The sequence below is a fragment of the Equus quagga genome, chromosome 15, assembly GCF_021613505.1.
Source record: "Equus quagga isolate Etosha38 chromosome 15, UCLA_HA_Equagga_1.0, whole genome shotgun sequence".
NCBI lineage: Eukaryota > Metazoa > Chordata > Mammalia > Perissodactyla > Equidae > Equus > Equus quagga.
Genome location: NC_060281.1, coordinates 38,174,989 through 38,180,932, shown reverse-complemented (window position 1 = coordinate 38,180,932; position 5,944 = coordinate 38,174,989). Strand labels below are relative to the sequence as shown.

General features: G+C 40.6%; 1 non-coding gene across 1 annotated transcript; it reads left to right on the top strand.

Moving 5' to 3' along the window:
- The first annotated feature begins 2,101 nt into the window (after positions 1 to 2,101).
- On the top strand, positions 2,102 to 2,175 carry TRNAI-AAU (transfer RNA isoleucine (anticodon AAU)). Its single transcript has one exon. It is a non-coding gene; the product is annotated as a tRNA-Ile (tRNA).
- Positions 2,176 to 5,944: the final 3,769 nt, after the last annotated feature.

Below are 5,944 nucleotides of genomic sequence, written 5' to 3'. Positions count from 1 at the left end.
TTGTATATAAGAAATAATTTTCATAATTTAGTACAGAAGTACTCATAAAAATTAGAGCCTTATGCCCTCCTTAAATTAATTGTAATGTGTATATATATTTTTTGTTGCAGTAAAGTAAGAAATAAGAAGCTCAAAATAATTTCAAGCAGAAAACTATTTTATATCATGATATGCATTTGTGGGAAAGTGAAGTTCCAGAAGAAAACAATGATATAAGATTAATAAGTATTTGTTCATGCATTTTTTTGTAAATAATGATTGTATCAAATTATTCAGAATTTATGTTCAATATATTCGAGTGATGCGTTTTATTTTAAAATTGTCAATAATTATAACTCAAAGAAAAGCAACTGCTTAATTTTATGATAAAAATATATTAGCTGTCAAAAAACGCTCTGGGGTACATAGCTTTAAAATTGGGGGTTGGGTATGGGTAATAATTTTGAAGGCTAAAGGCTCGACTTCGACAAGAATAAATCATCTAAGCTCTGTTAATTCTTCAGCGTTTGTTTGTATCCTGTTTTTATTGGAAACAGCCTCCAAACGCTACTTTAAGAGGCCCCACTCAGACCGGAAATTCCAACACATCCTTTTCTCCAGTGCTTTGAGGTCTGCACAGCTGCTGGGGCATCTCACAACAGGGGCCTGGTGGCCAGCTGAGCGTTACTCTTTTCGCCTTCAGAATAGAAATCCAAGAAACTTGAAAGGGGCCTGAAAATCTAAAGCGGTCGCAGGTGCCACTGTTACTCCAGAAATGGTCGGAATCCCTCTTTCCACTCGAAATGGCCTTGGCCTGCGTGGCCACCAAGCTCGGAGCGGGACGCTGAGTTGCTGGGAAATTGTCCAGGAGCAAGAGCTGCCTGTCAAGGATCTTTGCGAGGGCTCTGGAGCTCAGACTTGTCTCCTCCAACACACACACACACCCCTGCACCTGCTAAACCTGGGTTGCATCTCAGGCCTTGTGTGTTTCGTGTGTAAAAAGAACCACTCACCAAGCTTGTTGAACTTGAGAATCCTTGGGCTGTGGGAGGGGCAGCGAGTGAGCGCCAGGAGCCCGAGGCGCGGCCGGATGAGAAGAGCCGCGGACCGAGCCTGGCTGAGAAGGAAATCCTTGGAATTCTTCCCGGAGCAAGAGCGGCGGGAACTGGGAGGGAAAGTCATTTTCGGCCGAGGGCGATCTCCTATCTCCTATTGAAGGGCATCTTTCTCCAACATCTCCCAGCAACACTCCACCGGGGATGAGGTGAATTGATTTCTGTTGAAAGTAACTTTCTGGAAAGAAGAAAAAATGGAAACTCCTGATGACATCTGACTGACACCCCGAATATCCTCGCGCTCGTTGTCGAAGACCAGATCAGTAGCAGAAATGACCTCGTGGACACCTTTCCCCCATTCATTAAATTAAATGACCGAGAATCTAGCAAGCTGTGCGGGCCCCGCGGCTGCCAGAGGAACGAAGACAGCATAGTCCTCACCCTCAAGAACAAGAAAGAGAAACACATTCAGTTCATGATAATAAACTGACAAAGGAAAGCAGCAGACATTCACACCTCCAGGCGTCGTCAGGGGAGCGCCGAGAAGGAGCACCTCCCGAGTCCTTAGGAATCCGGATCTGCCGGAGATTTCCTTCCGTCCGGGATGGAGAGGAATCCTCCTGTCGGGAGCCAGGACCAAACCCAGCGGCCATGCCTGCTGGAGGGTCAATTTAGAATCTGCCCATTCGGAAGTAAAGCTCGGACGACCAGCTTCTCTTTCCAGATCCTTCTCGAGGTGGGAAGAAAGAAGCCTCTGTTGTGGATGTTCCTCTGTGTTTTCTCGGGGCGGAATCGATGAGCGAGAGAAAGTCGGCTTTCCACCGAAGAGGCAAGGTTCATTTACCGGAGGCAGAAAGTTTTCTCCTTGTCTTTTTCTTTTCGCCTAGTGCAGAAAAGGGGAAATGGAAAGCAAGAATAGAGTCTTGAAGAAACAGTATGACTTGATCTTGGTTAAAAGAAGTTAAACGAAAAAGTCTCCTTTCGAAAGGGGCAAGAAAGGTCTTTAATTTTAAACACAATGTGAACACGCTCTTTCTCTTCTGAATGAAAGACGGGGCTCGCTTCGTGGCCGGTTAGCTCAGTTGGTTAGAGCGTGGTGCTAATAACGCCAAGGTCGAGGGTTCGATCCCCGTACGGGCCAAGGAAGTGTCACTTTTCTTCTTTTGAATAAAAATTAGTTTTGCTCAGTCATCTTACACATTGGAAATAACCTCTCCGATATAAAATTAGGATTAAACGTCGACTTCATTTCTTAATCCTCAGCAGTGACGCTTATCTTCGTCTCCCTCATCAAGGCAAGAAAAAGTAAAAAAAAAACAATTTGTGGAAAAAGTGGCATAAAACCTTCAGAAAGAAATTTTAGTAAATTATGGTATGAGAGTAGAGGTGGCATTGGAGATGTGTGTCTGATGGCCCCTGAGCCTCTGAGCGCCCAGATTTCCTTGTGCTTTTCCCAGAATCCAGTCCACCCAGGCTCCGTGTGGCTCTTACATACTTCATCTACCTGATTGTCTCCTGGTCCTCTGCGCTGCCTTTTCAAAACTATTGAAGTCGCTATTGCTTATTGCTAAAATAATCACCATTGCGTATTTTCCTCCCCGCCCCCCATTTAAATTATTAGTCAGCTTTTACCAGACAACAGATTTTTTTTTTCCTTCTGGATCTCTCCGCCCATGAACAGCTCTGAACAAAAAGTAGGCATTCGGTAAATATTTGTGGGGTGAACATATGAAGCCTCACCATCAAAGTGTGTTTTCAAACTTTGGGATGTTGTTTTTGCCAAATTTGGCTAATACACTTACAAAGGAACCAAAGCCCACCAAAATCACCATTTATGACAACACATTGTGATTGTAGAGGCCACGTTACTGTATAGAATACAGAAGAATTTCAGAAATGAAAAAATAATGACCAATATAACCCCAGCAAAAAATGAAATTTAGATGTATCAGATTTGACAAAGGGGTATTTTCAAAGGATGAGGAAACCACCCCTCAATACTTGAAACACAAAGTCAAAGCTCATTTAAGGAGAGAGCTGTGTTGGTGAAGCACAGTTCCTTTGAGAGAGCCCATGGATGATGTTTTTTGGGGGAAAAAGTTTCGAGTTGCAAGGACTTTCAGAGGCTGAGTGGGTTGACTGACAGAATCTATGGAAGTCTGGTTATTTGGGAGAGAATGCTGTTGTTTGGTTGACGCTCAAAGTCGTGTTTATTGACGTGAGTTCATCCCTGGCTGGCTGACTGTCAGAAGGAAAGGGTTGGCAGTGGTTGGATGTCATGCAAAAGTATGTTCACAGAATGGCTTTATCATTGATAGCCTGAACTGGTTTAGAATCTATTCTGGTGGCTACAGTTATCATGGCTACAGAACAATCAGTCTTGTCCTAAGTTTGTGATTGGTTTATGTTCTCAACATTTTACTGTGATCTACAAGTAAAATCATTTCTTTCTTTCTTTTCTTCTTTTCTATCTCTTTCTTTCTTCCTTTTTTCTTTCTTTCAATGTCCAAGTAATGTATAATAAAAACACCGTTTTTATCTCTGAGCCTCTCAATCAGTCTTAGGCACTTTAACTTTCAGTTCAGTGATGGGCTGAATAGCAGAGATGGAGTAAGGACAGCGTGAGGGATGGGTGAGTCTTAGGGATGTTGTAACTGTCAGATGGATCATGATCATGGCTGGGGTGATGATGGAGTTGGGGTAACAAACTGGAAGATGTGGAGCACATACTCGGGTAATAAAAAAGATGATTTTTATTTTGATCTTTCTGCATCAAATCAACCAGAAATAATTAGCTGCTGGTGGTGGGTTTATTCCCTTAATGATCCCATTCCTTCTCCCTTCCCTGCTGTTTTTCAGGTGACCTTGGAGTACCTTCCCACTCTCTCTGGGCTGAGCGCTGCAACTTACTTCGGCCAACGAGATATTAGCAAACTTGACAAAGGAGATTCTTGAATAAGCCCTTTGCTCTTTCTGTTTGCTTGTTTTCACTGATGTTTTAGTTTTTCGTCTGATTTTTAAAGTAGTCTTTATTTTTTAGAACAGCTTTAAGTTCACATCAAAATTTCCTGGAAAGTTCTCACATAGCCCCACCCCGGCCACACACATTCTCTTCCACTATCAACATCCTAAATCAGAACGGTACATTTGTTACAACTGATGAACCTACTGTGGCACAGCATTATCCTCCAAAGCCCATAGTTTCCATGAAGTTTCACACTTGATGTTGTACATTCTATAGGTTTTGACCAACATATAATGTCATATGTCTACCATTATAGTATCATACAGAATAGTTTCACTGCCCTAAAAATCCTCTGTGCTCTATTTATCCCTCTCTCCCTCTTAAACCCTGGCAAACACTGATCTTTTTACTGTCTCCATGGTTTTGCCTTTTTCAGATGTCATATAGTTGAACCGTACAGTATTTAGCCTTTTTGGATTGGCTTATTTCACTTAGTGATATGCATTTAATGTTCCTACATATATTTTCATGGCTTCATAGCTCATTCTTTTAAATCACTGAATTCCATTGTCTGGATTTACCACACTTTATTTATCTACTCACCTACTGAGAGACATCTTGGTTGCTTCCAAATTTTGGCAATTATGAATAAAACGGCTATAAACATCTGTGTGCAGGTTTTTCTGTGGATGTATGTTTTCACCTCATTGGCTAAATACCAAGGAACTGGATTGCTGGATCGTATGGTTGTTAATGGTGTTTTTGGTTGTGTAAGAAACTGCAAACTGTCTTCCAAAGTGGTTGTACCATTTTGCATTCTCACCAGCAATACATGGGAGTTACTGTTGCTGCTCATCTTCCTCAACATTTAGCACCGTCAGTGTTTTAGATTTTGGCTACCCTAATAGGTGTGTGGTGATAAATTCACTGTTGTTTTAATTTGCATTTTCTTAATGATGTATAATGTTGACCATCTTTTCATATGCTTATTTGTCATCTGTACATCTTCTTTAGTAAAGTGTCTGCTGAGGTCTTTGGCCCATTTTTTAATCAGGTTGCTCATATTCTTGTTGTTGAGTTTTAAGAGCTCTTTGTATATTTTGGATAACAGTCCTCTATCAGTTATATGTCATGCAAATATTTTCTCCCAGTCAGTGGCTTGTCTTCTCATTCTCTTGACAGTGTCTTTCACAGAGCAGAAGTGTTTTATTTTAGAGAAGTCCAGCTTATTGATTTTTTTTATGGCTTGTACCTTTGGCCTTGTATCTAAAAAGCCATCACTAGACTCAGTGGTCATCTAGATTTTCTCCTATGTCACCTTCTAGGAATTTTATAGATTTGTGTTTCATATTTAGGTCTATGATCCATTTTGAGTTAATTTTTGAGAAGGGTGTCAGGTCCATGTCTAGATTTACTTTTTTTGCTTGTGGATGTGCAATTGTTCCAGCACTATTTGTTCAAAAGGCTGTCCTTTATCCATTGTATTGCTTTTTCTTGTTTGTCATAGATCAATTGATTGTATTTGTGTGGATCTATTTCTGGGCTCCCTATTCTGTTCCATTGATCCATGTATTTATTGTTTTGCCTGCACCACAGTATCTTGAGTACCGTAGCTTTATAAAATAAGTAAGTAAGTCAAGTAGTGTTAGACCCCTGACTTTGTTCTTCTCTTTCAATATTGTGTTGACTATTCTGGGTCTTTTCCCTCTCCATATAAACTTTAGAATCAGTTTGTCAATATCCACAAAATAACATGCTGGGATTTCCATTGAGATTGTGTTGAATTTGTAGATCAAGTTGGGAAGAACTGATATGTTGTCAATATTGAGTCTTTCTATTCATGAACATGGAATATCTCTCCATTTGTTTAGTTCTTTGATTTCTTTCATTGGAGTTTTGTAATTTCCCTCATATAGATCTTATACAACTTTTGTTAGATTTATAC